General features: G+C 66.9%; 1 protein-coding gene across 1 annotated transcript in view; it reads left to right on the plus strand.

Moving 5' to 3' along the window:
* The first annotated feature begins 12,755 nt into the window (after nucleotides 1–12,755).
* Nucleotides 12,756–14,024, plus strand: part of LOC136788585 (SH3 and multiple ankyrin repeat domains protein 1-like) — a 42,599-nt gene continuing 41,330 nt past the window's right edge. Inside the window, 1 exon segment of the mRNA XM_066987147.1 lies at nucleotides 12,756–12,859. The gene's annotated coding sequence lies outside the window, so the exon portion shown is untranslated.

Genomic DNA, 14,024 nt, shown 5'->3' on the forward strand with positions numbered 1-14,024 from the left:
GTGAGCGCGGCGCGTGGCGCTTCTGGCGCTTCTGTCACCTCTGTCACCTCTGTCACCTCTGTCACCTCTGTCACTTGTGGCACCTCTGTCACCTCTGTCGCTTCTATCACTTGTGGCACGTCTGGTACCTGTGTGACACGTGGCGCTTGTGGCACCTGTGGCACCCCGTGGCACCTGAGGCACCTCTGCCACTCGTGTCACCTCTGTTATCTGTGTCACTTCTGTCACTCGTGGCGCCCGTGGCACCTCTGGCACCTTTGTCACCTCTGTCACTTGTTACACATCTGTCAGTCGTGTCACCTCTGTTACCCATGTCATCTCTGTCACCTCTGTCACCTCTGTCACTTGTGGCACCTCTGCTCCTCGTGTCACCTCTGTCACCTGTGTCACTTCTGTCACTTGTGGCACCCGTGGCACCTCTGTCACCTCTGCCACTTGTGGCGCTTCTGTCACTCGTGGTACCTGTGTCACCTCTGTCACCTCTGTCACTTGTGGCACCTGTGGCACCTCTAGCACCTCTGCCACTTGTGGCGCCTCTGGCACTTGTGGTACCTGTGTCGCTTTTGTCACTAGTGGCACCTGTGGCACCTCTGTCACTTGTGTCACCTCTGTCACCCGTGTCATCTCTGACTCCTGGGGCACCTGTGGCACCCGTGTCACCTCTGTCCCCTCCCCGTCCTCACCCCGGTGGCCCTGTCACCCTCTGTCACCCCTTTGTGTCCCCCGTCACGTCACACCACCCCTTGGTGGCCCTGTCACCTCACGTCCTCCGTCCCCTGTCACCCCGTGTCCCCTTGGCGGCTCCGTCCCCTCTTGGTGGTCCCGTGGGTCCCCAGCGGTGTCCCCTGGCCCCTTGGTGTCCCCTTTGGTGTCCCCTGGCCCCCGTGGTGCCCACCGTAGCGTCCCCACGGTGTCCCCTGTGGTGTCCCCTGTCCTCGTGGTGTCCCCCCGCTGTCCCTCCCCGTGCCCCCCGTCCCCCCACTGCCCCCCCCGTCCGTCACCGTGTCCCCCCGTGTCCCCGCAGTGCGCCCTGCTGGAGTCGCACCTCTCGGACCAGCTGAGCGTGCACCTGGACGTGGCCGGGCACGTGGTGGCCCTGGGGGCGGTGGCCCTGGGGACCTGCCGGGGCAGCGAGGTGGAGGACGTGGACCTGGAGCTCTTCAACACCTCCGTGGTCCTGCGGCAGCCCCTGCCCGCCGCCGTGTGAGTGATGGGGACACTGGGGGACGCTGGGGACACTGGGACATCGGGGGGACACCGTGGGGGACCATGGGGACACTCTGGGGACACGGGGACACCGTGGGGACACGGTGGAGGACGTCGACCTGGAGCTCCTCTCCACGTCCACGTCCCTCTGTCTGCTGCCACGTGAGTGCTTGGGGACACGGGGACACTGGGGGGGACATGGGGAGACTGGGGGACACTGGGGGACATGGGGGGGACACCGTGGGGACATGGGGACACCGTGGGGACACGGTGGGGGACGTGGACCTGGGGGTCCCCGAGACCTTGGTGGCCTCGTGCCAACCTGCGTGCTGCCACGTGAGTGCTGGGGGACGCGGGGGGACACTGGGGGGGACACCGGGGGGACACGGGGACCTTATAGGGACGTGGGGACGCTATGGGGGGCATGGGGACAGTGGGGAGACGCAGGGACCCTATGGGGGACTTGGGGGCCCTCAGGGGGACGTGGGGACACCGTGGGGACACGGGGATCCTATAGGGGACACGGGGACCCTATGGGGGCCCTATGGGGGACACAGGAACCCTCGGGGGGATATGGGGGACGCTATGGGGACACGGGGACCCTATGGGGTCCCTATGGGGGACACGGGGACCCTGTGGGGTCCTTATGGGGGATATGGGGACGCTATGGGGACATGGGGACCCTGGGGGGTGGCACAGGAACCCTATGGGGACACGGGGACCCGATGGGGCCCTATGGGGGACACAGGAACCCTCGGGGATATGGGGACACTATGGGGACATGGGGACCCTATGGGGCATATGGGAACCCTATGGGGGATATGGGGACGCTATGGGGACAGGGGGATCCTATAGGGATCCTATAGGGGACACAGGAACCCTCGGGGGATATGGGGACACTATGGGGACATGGGGACCCTATGAGGGATATGGGGACGCTATGGGGACAGGGGGACTCTGGGGGGGGGCATAGGAACGCTATGGGGACACGGGGACCCTATGGGGGCCCTATGGGGGACACGGGGACCCTATGGGGGTTATGGGGACGCTATGGGGACACGGGGACCCTATGGGGGATATGGGGACGGGGGGGACCCTCGGGGGGACACGGGGACCCTATGGGGGCCCTATGGGGGACACGGGGACCCTATGGGGGATATGGGGACGGGGGGGACCCTCGGGGGGACATGGGGACCCTATGGGGGCCCTATAGGGGACACGGGAACCCTCGGGGACGCTATGGGGACACTATGGGGACATGGGGATCCTATGGGGACCTTATGGGGGACACGGGAACCCTATGGGGGATATGGGGATGCTATGGGGACACGGGGACCCTGGGGGGGGGGCATAGGAACGCTATGGGGACACGGGGACCCTATGGGGGCCCTATAGGGGACACTGTGGGGACATGGGGACCCTATGGGGACACTATGGGGACACGGGGACCCTATGGGGGATATGGGGACGCTATGGGGACACGGGGACTCTATGGGGGCCCTATGGGGGACACGGGGCCCCTATGGGGGTTATGGGGACGCTATGGGGACAGGGGGACCCTGGGGGGCATAGGAATACTATGGGGACACGGGGACCCTATGGGGGATATGGGGACACTATGGGGATGGGGGGGACCCTCGGGGGGACACGGGGACCCTATGGGGACACTATAGGGGGCAGAGGAACTCGGGGGGACATGGGGACACTATGGGGACAGGGGCACCCTATAGGGGACACAGGAACCGTATAGGGGACCTGGGGACCCGGGGGGCACACGGGGACCCTATGGGGTCACGGGGACCCTATAGGGGACCCTATGGGGGACACAGGAACCCTATAGGGGACATGGGGACCCTGGGGGTTGGGGGGCACACGGGGACCCTATGGGGTCACGGGGACCCTATGGGGGACCCTATGGGGGACACAGGAACCCTATAGGGGACCCGGGGACCCTGGGGGGGGTGGGGGGCACACGGGGACCCTATGGGGGACGCGAGGACCCTGTGGGGTCAGCCCCGTGGTGGCCCCGTGCCCACCTCGAGGACCCCCCGGTGCCCCTAAACAAACCGGGGGGGCACAAAGGGGGTCACGGGGGGGGGGGGGTATTAATTGGGGGGGTCCGGGGGGGGGCACGGGTTTGGCCCCCCCCGACCCCCGCTAACAGGGGGGGCACCGGGTTTTGGGACCCCTGTGGGGGAACGGGGGGGGGTTTGGGGACCCTGAGGGGGGCAGGTGGGTTTTGGGGACCCCCCTGGGGGGGGGGGGCGGGGGTTTTGGCCCCCCTGACCCCCCCGTGCCCCCCCCAGCCCCGAGACGGCCGCCTTCATCAAGCACCTGGAGCAGGAGCAGGCGCAGCGGCGCCCGCAACCCGCAGGAGCAGAAATCCTTCTTCGCCAGATACGTGCGTGCCCCCCCCCGCCCCAAATCCCCCCCCCCAAATCCTCCTGGGACCCCCCCCCCACCCCAAATCCCCCCCCCCCAAACCCCCCCGGAACCCCCAATCCCCCCAGGACCCCAAAACCCCCCAGAGACCCCCCCCCCCCAAACCACCCCAGATCCTCCCTAAATCCCCTCAGGACCCCCAAAACTTTCCGGGACCCCCCCAAAATCCCCTTGGGACCCCCCCCCGAGGGACCCACCAAATCCCCCGGACCCCCAAATCCCCCCTGGACCCCCGAGGGACCACCAACGCCCCCCCCCCCCCCCGAAGCTCCAATCCCCCCAGGACCCCAAACCCCTCTGGACCCCCCCAAACCCTCTGGGACCCCAAAACCCCTCTTGGTGCCCCCCAAACTTCTCTGGGTGCCCCCAAAACCCTCTGGGACCCCCCCCAAACCCTCCTGGGACCCCCAAACCCCTCCTGGGACCCCCCCCAACCTTTTCTGGGACCCCCCAAACCCCTCTGGGACCCCCCAACCCCTCTGGGACCCCCCAAACCCTTCTGGGACCCCCCAAACCCCTTTGGGTACCCCCAAACCCCTTCTAGGACCCCCAAATCACCCTGGGACCCCAACCCCTCCTGGGACCCCCCAAACCCCTCTGGGACCCCCAAACCCCTCTGGGACCCCCCCCAAATCCCTCTGGGACCCCCAACCCCTCCTGGGACCCCCCCCCAAACTCTTTCTGGGACCCCCCCAAACCCCTCTGGGACCCCCAACCCCCCCCTGGGACCCCCCCAAACGCCTCTGGGACCCTCTCCCCCCAACCCCTCTGGGACCCTTAAGCCCCCTCTAGGCCCCCCCAAACCCTTCTGGGACCCCCAAACCCCTCTGGGTGCCCCCAAACCCCTCCTGGGACCCCCAAAGCCTCTGGGACCCCCAAACCCCTCCTGGGAACCCCCAACTCCTCTGGGAACCCCCAAAACCTTCTGGGACCCCCCAACCCCCCTCCTGGGACCCCCCAAACCCTCCTGGGACCCCCCCCAAACCCTTCTGGGACCCCCCCAACCTCTCTGGGACCCCCCAAAACCCCTCTGGGACCTCACAAACCCTTCTGGGACCCCCAAAACCCCTCTTGGTGCCCCCCAAACTCCTCTGGGTGCCCCCAAACCCCTCTGGGACCCCCCCAAACCCTTCTGGGACCCCCCCCCAAACCCCTTTGGGTGCTCCCCCAACCCCTCTGGGACCCCCAAAACCCCTCTGGGACCCCCCCAACCACCCTGGGACCCCCCAAACTCTTCTGGGACCCCCCCCCCAACCCCTCTGGGACCCCCCCAAAACCCCTCCGGGACCCCCAAAACCTTCTCTGGGACCCCCAAAACCCTCTCTTGGTGCCCCCCCAAATTTCTCTCTGCGTGCCCCCAAACCCTTTCTGGGACCCCCCCCAAACCCCTCTGGGACCCCAAAACCCTCTGGGACCCCCTAAACCCCTCTGGGACCCCCCTAAACCCCTCTGGGACCCCCAAACCCTTCTGGGACCCCCCAAAACCCCTCTGGGACCCCCCCCAACCCCTTCGGGTGCCCCCCTATCCCCTCTGGGACCCCCAAACCCCTTCTGGGACCCCAAAACCCCTCTTGGTGCCCCCCAAACCCCTCTGGGACCCCTGAACCTCTCTGGGACCCCCAACCCCTCTGGGTGCCCCTCCCAACCCCTTTGGGTGCCCCCCCCAACCCCTCTGGGACCCCCAAACCCCTCTGGGACCCCCCCCAAATCCCTCTGGGACCCCCAACCCGTCCTGGGACCCCCCCCCAACCTCTTCTGGGACCCCCAAACCCCTCCCTGGGACACCCCCCCAACCCCTCTGGGACCCCCCAAACCCCTCTGGGACCCCAAAACCCCTCTTGGTGCCCCCCCAAACCCCTCTGGGACCCCGAACCCCTTCGGGTGCCCCCCCCAACCCCTTTGGGTGCCCCCCCCCCAACCCCTTCTGGGACCCCAAAACCCCTCTGGGACCCCCCCCAAATCCTTCTGGGACCCCCCCAAACCCCTCTGGGACCCCCTAACCCCTTCGGTGCCCCCCCAACCCCTTTGGGTGCCCCCCCCAACCCCTCTGGGACCCCCAAAACCCCTCTGGGACCCTCCAAATCCCTCTGGGACCCCTAACCCGTCCTGGGACCCCCCAAACCCTTCTGGGTGCCCCCCCCAAACTGCTCTGGGACCCCAAAACTCCTCTGGGTGCCCCCCAAACCCATCTGGGACCCCCAAAACCCCTCTGGGACCCCCCAACCCCTCTGGGACCCCCAAACCCTTCTGGGACCCCCCCAAACCCCTTTGTGTGCCCCCCCAACCCCCTCTGGGACCCCCAAAACCCCTCTGGGACCCTCCCAAACCCCTCTGGGACCCCCAACCCGTCCTGGGACCCCCCAAACCCTTCTGGGACCCTCCCAAACCCCTCTGGGACCCCCCCAACCCCTCCTGGGACCCCCCAAACCCTTCTGGGACCCTCCCAAACCCCTCTGGGACCCCCAACCCGTCCTGGGACCCCCCCAACCCCTCTGGGTGCCCCCCCAAACTGCTCTGGGACCCCAAAACTCCTCTGGGACCCCCCCCAAACCCCTCTTGGTGCCCCCAAACTTCTCTGCGTGCCCCCAAACTCCTCTGGGACCCCCCAAACCCTTCTGGGACCCCCCAAACCCCTTTGGGTGCCCCCCAAACCCCTTCTAGGACCCCCCCCAAACCCCTCTGGGACCCCCAAAACCCCTCTGGGACCCCCCAAATCCCTCTGGGACCCCCAACCCGTCCTGGGACCCCCCAAACCCTTCTGGGACCCCCCCAACCCTTCTGGGACCCCCAAACCCCTCCTGGGACCCCCAAAACCCCTCCTGGGACCCCCCCAAACCCCTCTGGGACCCCCCCCCAACCCTTCTGGGACCCCCAAACCCCTCCTGGGACCCCCAAAACCCCTCTGGGACCCCCAAAACCCCTCCCTGGGACCCCCCCCCCCAAACCCCTCTGGGACCCCCAAAACCCCTCCTGGGACCCCCAAAACCCCTCTGGGACCCCCAAAACCCCTCCTGGGACCCCCCCAAACCCCTCTGGGACCCCAAAACCCCTCTTGGTGCCCCCCCAAACCCCTCTGGGACCCCGGGAACCCCTTCGGGTGCCCCCCCAACCCCTTTGGGTGCCCCCCCCCAACCCCCTCTGGGACCCCCAAAACCCCTCTGGGACCCCCCCCAAATCCTTCTGGGACCCCCCAAACCCCTCTGGGACCCCCCCAACCCCTCTGGGACCCCCCAAACCCTTCTGGGACCCCCCCCAAACCCCTTTGGGTGCCCCCCAACCCCTCTGGGACCCCCAAAACCCCTCTGGGATCCCCCAACCCCTCTGAGACCCCCCCCAACCCCTCTGGGACCCTTAAGCCCCCTCTAGGCCCCCCAAACATCTCTGGGACCCCCAAACCCCTTTGGGTGCCCCCCAAACCCCTTCTAGGACCCCCCCCAAACCCTCTGGGACCCCCCCAAACCCCTCCTGGGAACCCCCAACTCCTCTGGGAACCCCCAAAACCTTCTGGGACCCCCCAACCTCTCTGGGACCCCCCCAAAACCCCTCTGGGACCTCACAAACCCTTCTGGGACCCCAAAACCCCTCTTGGTGCCCCCAAACTCCTCTGGGTGCCCCCAAACCCCTCTGGGACCCCCCAAACCCCTCTGGGACCCCAAAACCCCTCTGGGACCCCCCAAACCCTTCTGGGACCCCCCCCAAACCCCTTGGGTGCCCCCCCCCAACCCCTCTGGGACCCCCCCAAACTCTTCTGGGACCCCCCAAACTCTTCTGGGACCCCTCCCAACCCTCTGGGACCCCCCAAAACCCCCTCCGGGACCCCCCAAAACCTTCTGGGACCCCAAAACCCCTCTTGGTGCCCCCCAAATTTCTCTGCGTGCCCCCAAACCCCTCTGGGACCCCCTAAACCCCTCTGGGACCCCCAAAACCCTTCTGGGACCCCAAAACCCCTCTTGGTGCCCCCCCAAACCCCTCTGGGACCCCCAAAACCCCTCTGGGACCCCCCAAATCCCTCTGGGACCCCCAACCCGTCCTGGGACCCCCCCCAACCCTTCTGGGACCCCCAAACCCCTCCTGGGACACCCCCCAACCCCTCTGGGACCCCCCAAACCCCTCTGGGACCCCAAAACCCCTCTTGGTGCCCCCCCAAACCCCTCTGGGACCCCCGAACCCCTTCGGGTGCCCCCCAACCCCTTTGGGTGCCCCCCCCAACCCTTCTGGGACCCCCAAAACCCCTCTGGGACCCCCCCCAAATCCTTCTGGGACCCCCCAAACCCCTCTGGGACCCCCGAACCCCTTCGGGTGCCCCCCCCCAACCCCTTTGGGTGCCCCCCCCAACCCCTCTGGGACCCCCAAAACCCCTCTGGGACCCCCCCCCAAATCCCTCTGGGACCCCTAACCCGTCCTGGGACCCCCCCAAACCCTTTCTGGGTGCCCCCCCAAACTGCTCTGGGACCCCAAAACTCCTCTGGGTGCCCCCTCAAACCCATCTGGGACCCCCCAAAACCCCTCTGGGACCCCCCCAACCCCTCTGGGACCCCCAAACCCTTCTGGGACCCCCCCAAACCCCTTTGTGTGCCCCCCCCAACCCCTCTGGGACCCCAAAACCCCTCTGGGACCCTCCCAAACCCCTCTGGGACCCCCAACCCGTCCTGGGACCCCCCCCAAACCCTTCTGGGACCCTCCCAAACCCCTCTGGGACCCCCAACCCCTCCTGGGACCCCCCCAAACCCTTCTGGGACCCTCCCAAACCCCTCTGGGACCCCCAACCCGTCCTGGGACCCCCCCAACCCCTCTGGGTGCCCCCCCAAACTGCTCTGGGACCCCAAAACTCCTCTGGGACCCCCCCAAACCCCTCTTGGTGCCCCCCAAACTTCTCTGCGTGCCCCCAAACTCCTCTGGGACCCCCCCAAACCCTTCTGGGACCCCCCAAACCCCTTTGGGTGCCCCCAAACCCCTTCTAGGACCCCCCAAACCCCTCTGGGACCCCCAAAACCCTCTGGGACCCCCCCAAATCCCTCTGGGACCCCCAACCCGTCCTGGGACCCCCCCAAACCCTTCTGGGACCCCCCCCCAACCCTTCTGGGACCCCCAAACCCCTCCTGGGACCCCCAAAACCCCTCCTGGGACCCCCCCCCAAACCCCTCTGGGACCCCCCCAACCCTTCTGGGACCCCCAAACCCCTCCTGGGACCCCCAAAACCCCTCTGGGACCCCCCAAAACCCCTCCTGGGACCCCCCCAAACCCCTCTGGGACCCCCAAAACCCCTCCTGGGACCCCCAAAACCCCTCTGGGACCCCCCAAAACCCCTCCTGGGACCCCCCAAACCCCTCTGGGACCCCAAAACCCCTCTTGGTGCCCCCCCAAACCCCTCTGGGACCCCGAACCCCTTCGGTGCTCCCCCAACCCCTTTGGGTGCCCCCCCCAACCCCTCTGGGACCCCCAAAACCCCTCTGGGACCCCCCAAATCCTTCTGGGACCCCCCCAAACCCCTCTGGGACCCCCCAACCCCTCTGGGACCCCCAAACCCTTCTGGGACCCCCCAAACCCCTTTGGGTGCCCCCCCCAACCCCTCTGGGACCCCCAAAACCCCTCTGGGATCCCCCAACCCCTCTGAGACCCCCCAACCCCTCTGGGACCCTTAAGCCCCCTCTAGGCCCCCCCAAACATCTCTGGGACCCCCAAACCCCTTTGGGTGCCCCCAAACCCCTTCTAGGACCCCCAAACCCCTCTGGGACCCCCCAAACCCCTCCTGGGAACCCCCAACTCCTCTGGGAACCCCCCAAAACCTTCTGGGACCCCCCCAACCTCTCTGGGACCCCCCCAAAACCCCTCTGGGACCTCACAAACCCTTCTGGGACCCCAAAACCCCTCTTGGTGCCCCCCAAACTCCTCTGGGTGCCCCCAAACCCCTCTGGGACCCCCCCAAACCCCTCTGGGACCCCAAAACCCCTCTGGGACCCCCCAAACCCTTCTGGGACCCCCCAAACCCCTTTGGGTGCCCCCCCCAACCCCTCTGGGACCCCCCAAACTCTTCTGGGACCCCCAAACTCTTCTGGGACCCCTCCCAACCCCTCTGGGACCCCCCCAAAACCCCCTCCGGGACCCCCAAAACCTTCTGGGACCCCAAAACCCCTCTTGGTGCCCCCAAATTTCTCTGCGTGCCCCCAAACCCCTCTGGGACCCCCTAAACCCCTCTGGGACCCCCAAAACCCTTCTGGGACCCCAAAACCCCTCTTGGTGCCCCCCAAACCCCTCTGGGACCCCCAAAACCCCTCTGGGACCCCCCCAAATCCCTCTGGGACCCCCAACCCGTCCTGGGACCCCCCCCAACCCTTCTGGGACCCCCAAACCCCTCCTGGGACACCCCCCAACCCCTCTGGGACCCCCAAACCCCTCTGGGACCCCAAAACCCCTCTTGGTGCCCCCCCAAACCCCTCTGGGACCCCTGAACCTCTCTGGGACCCCCCAAACCCCTCTGGGTGCCCCCCAAACCCTTCTGGGACCCCCAACCCGTCCTGGGACCCCCCCAACCCCTCTGGGTGCCCCCCCCAAACTTCTCTGGGTGCCCCCAAACCCCTCTTGGTGCCCCCCCAAACCCCTCTGGGACCCCAAACCCCTTCGGGTGCTCCCCCCAACCCCTTTGGGTGCCCCCCCAACCCCTCTGGGACCCCCAAACCCCTCCTGGGAACCCCCCAACCCCTCTGGGCCCCCCCCCAAACCCCTCTGGGACCCCCCCCCCCCCCGCTCCCCCACTTCCCCCCCCCTTTATCCCCCCCCTGCCCCCCCCCCCCCCCCCCCCCATTTTCCACTCCCGGGGGGGGAGGCATCTGGCAATGGGGGGGGGGGGTCAGCTCTTGGGGTGCGCCCCCTGACCCCCCCCCCCGTTTCCCCCCCCCCGCAGTGGATGTACATCATCCCCATCGTCCTCTTCCTCATGATGTCCGGCGCCCCCGACGCGGGGGGCAAGGGGGGCGCGGGGCGGGGGGGGCGCGGGGGGCGCTGAGCTCCACCCCCCCCCTTTCCCTCCTCATCCCCCCCCCCCGATTTTGGGGGGGGGCGGGCGGCAAATAAAGCTCTGTGCCCCCCCCCCCCCCCCCGCCTGCTGCCTGCCGGGGGGGCCGCGCTCACCGCTCGCCGCTGCGACCGAGGGGGGGGGGGCACAAATGGGGGGGGGGCACAAAGGGCTGGGCCCCCCCAGTTCTAGAATGTGGGGGGCAGTGCGGACCATTTTGGGGTTCCTGGGGGGGGGGCACAGGAAACCACCTTTACCCCCCCCTCTTTTACCCCCTTTTTACCCCCCTTTTTCTAACCCCCCTTTACCCCCTTTACCCCCTTTACCCCCCTTTTCACCCCCCTTTTTCACCCCCCTTTTTCACCCCCCCTTTTACCCCCCTTTTTTAACCCCCCTTTTTTACCCCCCCTTTTTTTAACCCCCCTTTTTTAACCCCCCCTTTTTACCCCCCCCATTTTACTCCCCTTTTATCCCCCCTTTTTTTACCCCCCTTTTAGCCCCCCTTTTACCCCCTTTTATTCCCCCTTTTTACCCCCCTTTTTAACCCCGCTTTTTAACCCCCTTTTTAACCCCCCTTTACCCCCATTTTTATACCCCTTTTTTACCCCCCTTTTAACCCCCTTTATACTCCGTTTTTTTTACCCCCTTCTTTTGCGCCCCTATTTTACCCCCCTTTTACCCCCTTTTACCCCCCCTTTAACCCCCCTTGTACCCCCCTTTATACCCACTTTGACCCCCTGTATTTTACCCCCCTTTTTACCCCTCCTTTTTACCCCCATTTTTTACCCCCCTTTTAACCCCCCTTTACCCCCCTCCTTATCCCCCCCTTTTTACCCCCCTATTTTACCCCCCCTTTTACCCCCTTTTCTTACCCCCATTTTTACCCCCCCTTTTTTAAGCTCCCCTCTATACCCCCGTTTTTAGCCCCCGGTTTTACTTTCCCTTTTACCCCCTCCCCTTTCACCCCTTCCTTTTACCCCCTTTTTACCCCTTTTTTACCCCCCTTTTTTACCCCCCCTTTTTACCCCATCTTTTACTTTCCCTTTTACCCCCTCCCCTCCCCCCTTTAGCCCCCCCTTTTAACCCCTGTTTTATTCCTTTTTACCCCCCTTTTTACTCCTCCTTTTTACCCCCCTTTTACCTCCCCTTTATCCCCCTTTTACTCCCTGGCCCCTTCTTACCCCCCCTTTTACCCCCCTCCCCTTTTACCCCTCCCTTTACCCCCCCCCCCCTTTACTCCCCCTTTTTTACCCCCTTTTTACTCCCCCTTTTTTACCCCCCTTTTTTACCCCCCCTTTTTACTTTCCCTTTTACCCCCTCCCCATTTCCCCCCTTTTAGCCCCCCTTTTTAACCCCTCTGTTTTATTCCTTTTACCCCCCTTTTACTCCTCCTCTTTTTTACCCCCCTTTTTTACCCCCCTTACCCCCCTTTTTACCCCCCCTTTTTTACCCCCCTTTTTTACCCCTTTTTACCCCCTTTTTTACCCCCTCTTTTTTTACCCCCCTTTTACCCCCTTTTCTACCCCCCCTTTTTTACTCCCCTTTTTTACCCCCCCTTTATACCCCCCTTTTTCACCCCCCTCCCTTTTTACCCCCCTTTTTTTACCCCCCCCTTTTTTACCCCATCTTTTACTTTCCCTTTTACCCCCTCCCCATTCCCCCCTTTTAGCCCCCCCCTTTTTACCCCCCGTTTTATTTTTTACCCCCTTTTTACCCCTCCTCTTTTTCACCCCCTTTTACCCCCTCCCCTTTTACCCCCCTTTTTACCCCCCCCTTTTTACCCCCCCCCACCCCCCTTTTTTACCCCCCATCCCCCCCCCCCTTTGTGGGCGGGCACCAGGCGGGGGGGGTGCTCGGTGGGCGGGGCCTCACGCAGGGGGGCGTGGCCTAGATGGGCGTGACCCCACCGTGGGCGTGGCCTCACCTGGGCGTGGCTTACGCGTGGGGGCGTGGCTTACGCACGGGGGCGTGGCTTACGCACGGGGGCGTGGCCTCTCCCCGAGCCCCGATGGGCGGGGGTGGGGTGGGCGACGCGTGGGGGGGAGGAGTGGGCGTGGCGTCGGGGTGGGGCGTGGCCTGCGGCGGCGAAGGGGGCGTGGCCGGGGGCGTGGCCACGGCGGGGGGGGCGGGGCCGGGCGGAGGCGGCCGCCGGCGGGGCCGAAGCCGCTCAGCGCCGCTCGGCTCCGGGGGACCCCGCAGGTAGGGGGGGGGCGTGCAAGGGGGGGGGGCGGGTGTGCAAGGGGGGGTGGGCGTGCAAGGAGGGGGGGCTGTGCAAAGCGGGGGGCCTGGGGAGCTCCGGGGGGGGCGGCGGAGCAGGGCCGGGAGGGGCGAGGGGGGAAATGGGGGGGTCGGGGCCGCGCGGGGCGGGGGGTGCAAGGCACGGGGGGGGGGGAGGTGTGCAAGGCACGGGGGTGTGCAAGGAGCCGGGGGGGGTGTGCAAGGAGCCGGGGGGGGTGTGCAAGGAGCCGGGGGGGTGTGCAAGGCGCTGAGGGCGTGCGGTGCACCGGGAGGAGCGTGCAATGCACCGGGGCCGTGCAATGCACCGGGGCGCGGCGTGCAATGCACGGGGAGGGGCGTGCAAAGCCCCCCCCCCGGGCCGTGCAACCCCCCCCCCCCCCGAGCCGTGCAAAGCCCCCCCCCCAGGCTGTGCAAAGCCCCCGAGCCGTGCAAAGCCCCCGGGCCGTGCAATGCCCCCCGGGGGCGTGCGGTGCCCCGGCAGCAGCGTGCATTGCACCGGGCAGGGGCGTGCAACGGGGGCGTGCAAGGCTCCGGCTGCGGGATCCGCGCTTGCACGGCCGTGCAAAGCCCCGGGAAGGGCGTGCAAAGCGTGCGGGGGAGGGGCGCGAGCACCGGGGCCGTGCAATGCACGGGGAGGTCGGTGCAATGAGGGGGGGGGGCGTGCAATGGGGGCGGGCGGGCGAGCGTGCAAGGCACGGGGGGAGTGGTGCAACGGGGGCACGCTCGTGCAAGGGGGCCGTGCAACGTGGGGGGGGGCGATGCTCGTGCAAAAGGGGGGCCCCGCGCGCCGTGCAACGCCCCAGGATCCGTGCAAGGCGTGGAGGGGGGGGGGGGGACGGCGACACGTGTGGGCGTGCGTTGCACGTGGCCCCGTGGGGGGGCGGTGCACACGCGTGTGCGAGCGGCGCCGTGGCCTCGTTTGGCCTCGCTTGGCCTCGATTCCGCCTCCCCCCCCCCCCCCCCCAAAAAAAAGGAGCCTTGCACGTGGGTCCGTCCGTCCATCCCCTGTCCCCCCCCCGGCTGCACCCGTGGCCGGGCACACGCGTGTGCAAGCGTGCGGGGGGCGCGTGCAGGGGGCGTGTGCACACTCCCCAGGCCACGTGTGCATCGCACGGGCGTTGAGCAC

The sequence above is a fragment of the Anser cygnoides genome, chromosome W, assembly GCF_040182565.1.
Source record: "Anser cygnoides isolate HZ-2024a breed goose chromosome W, Taihu_goose_T2T_genome, whole genome shotgun sequence".
Classification (NCBI taxonomy): domain Eukaryota; kingdom Metazoa; phylum Chordata; class Aves; order Anseriformes; family Anatidae; genus Anser; species Anser cygnoides.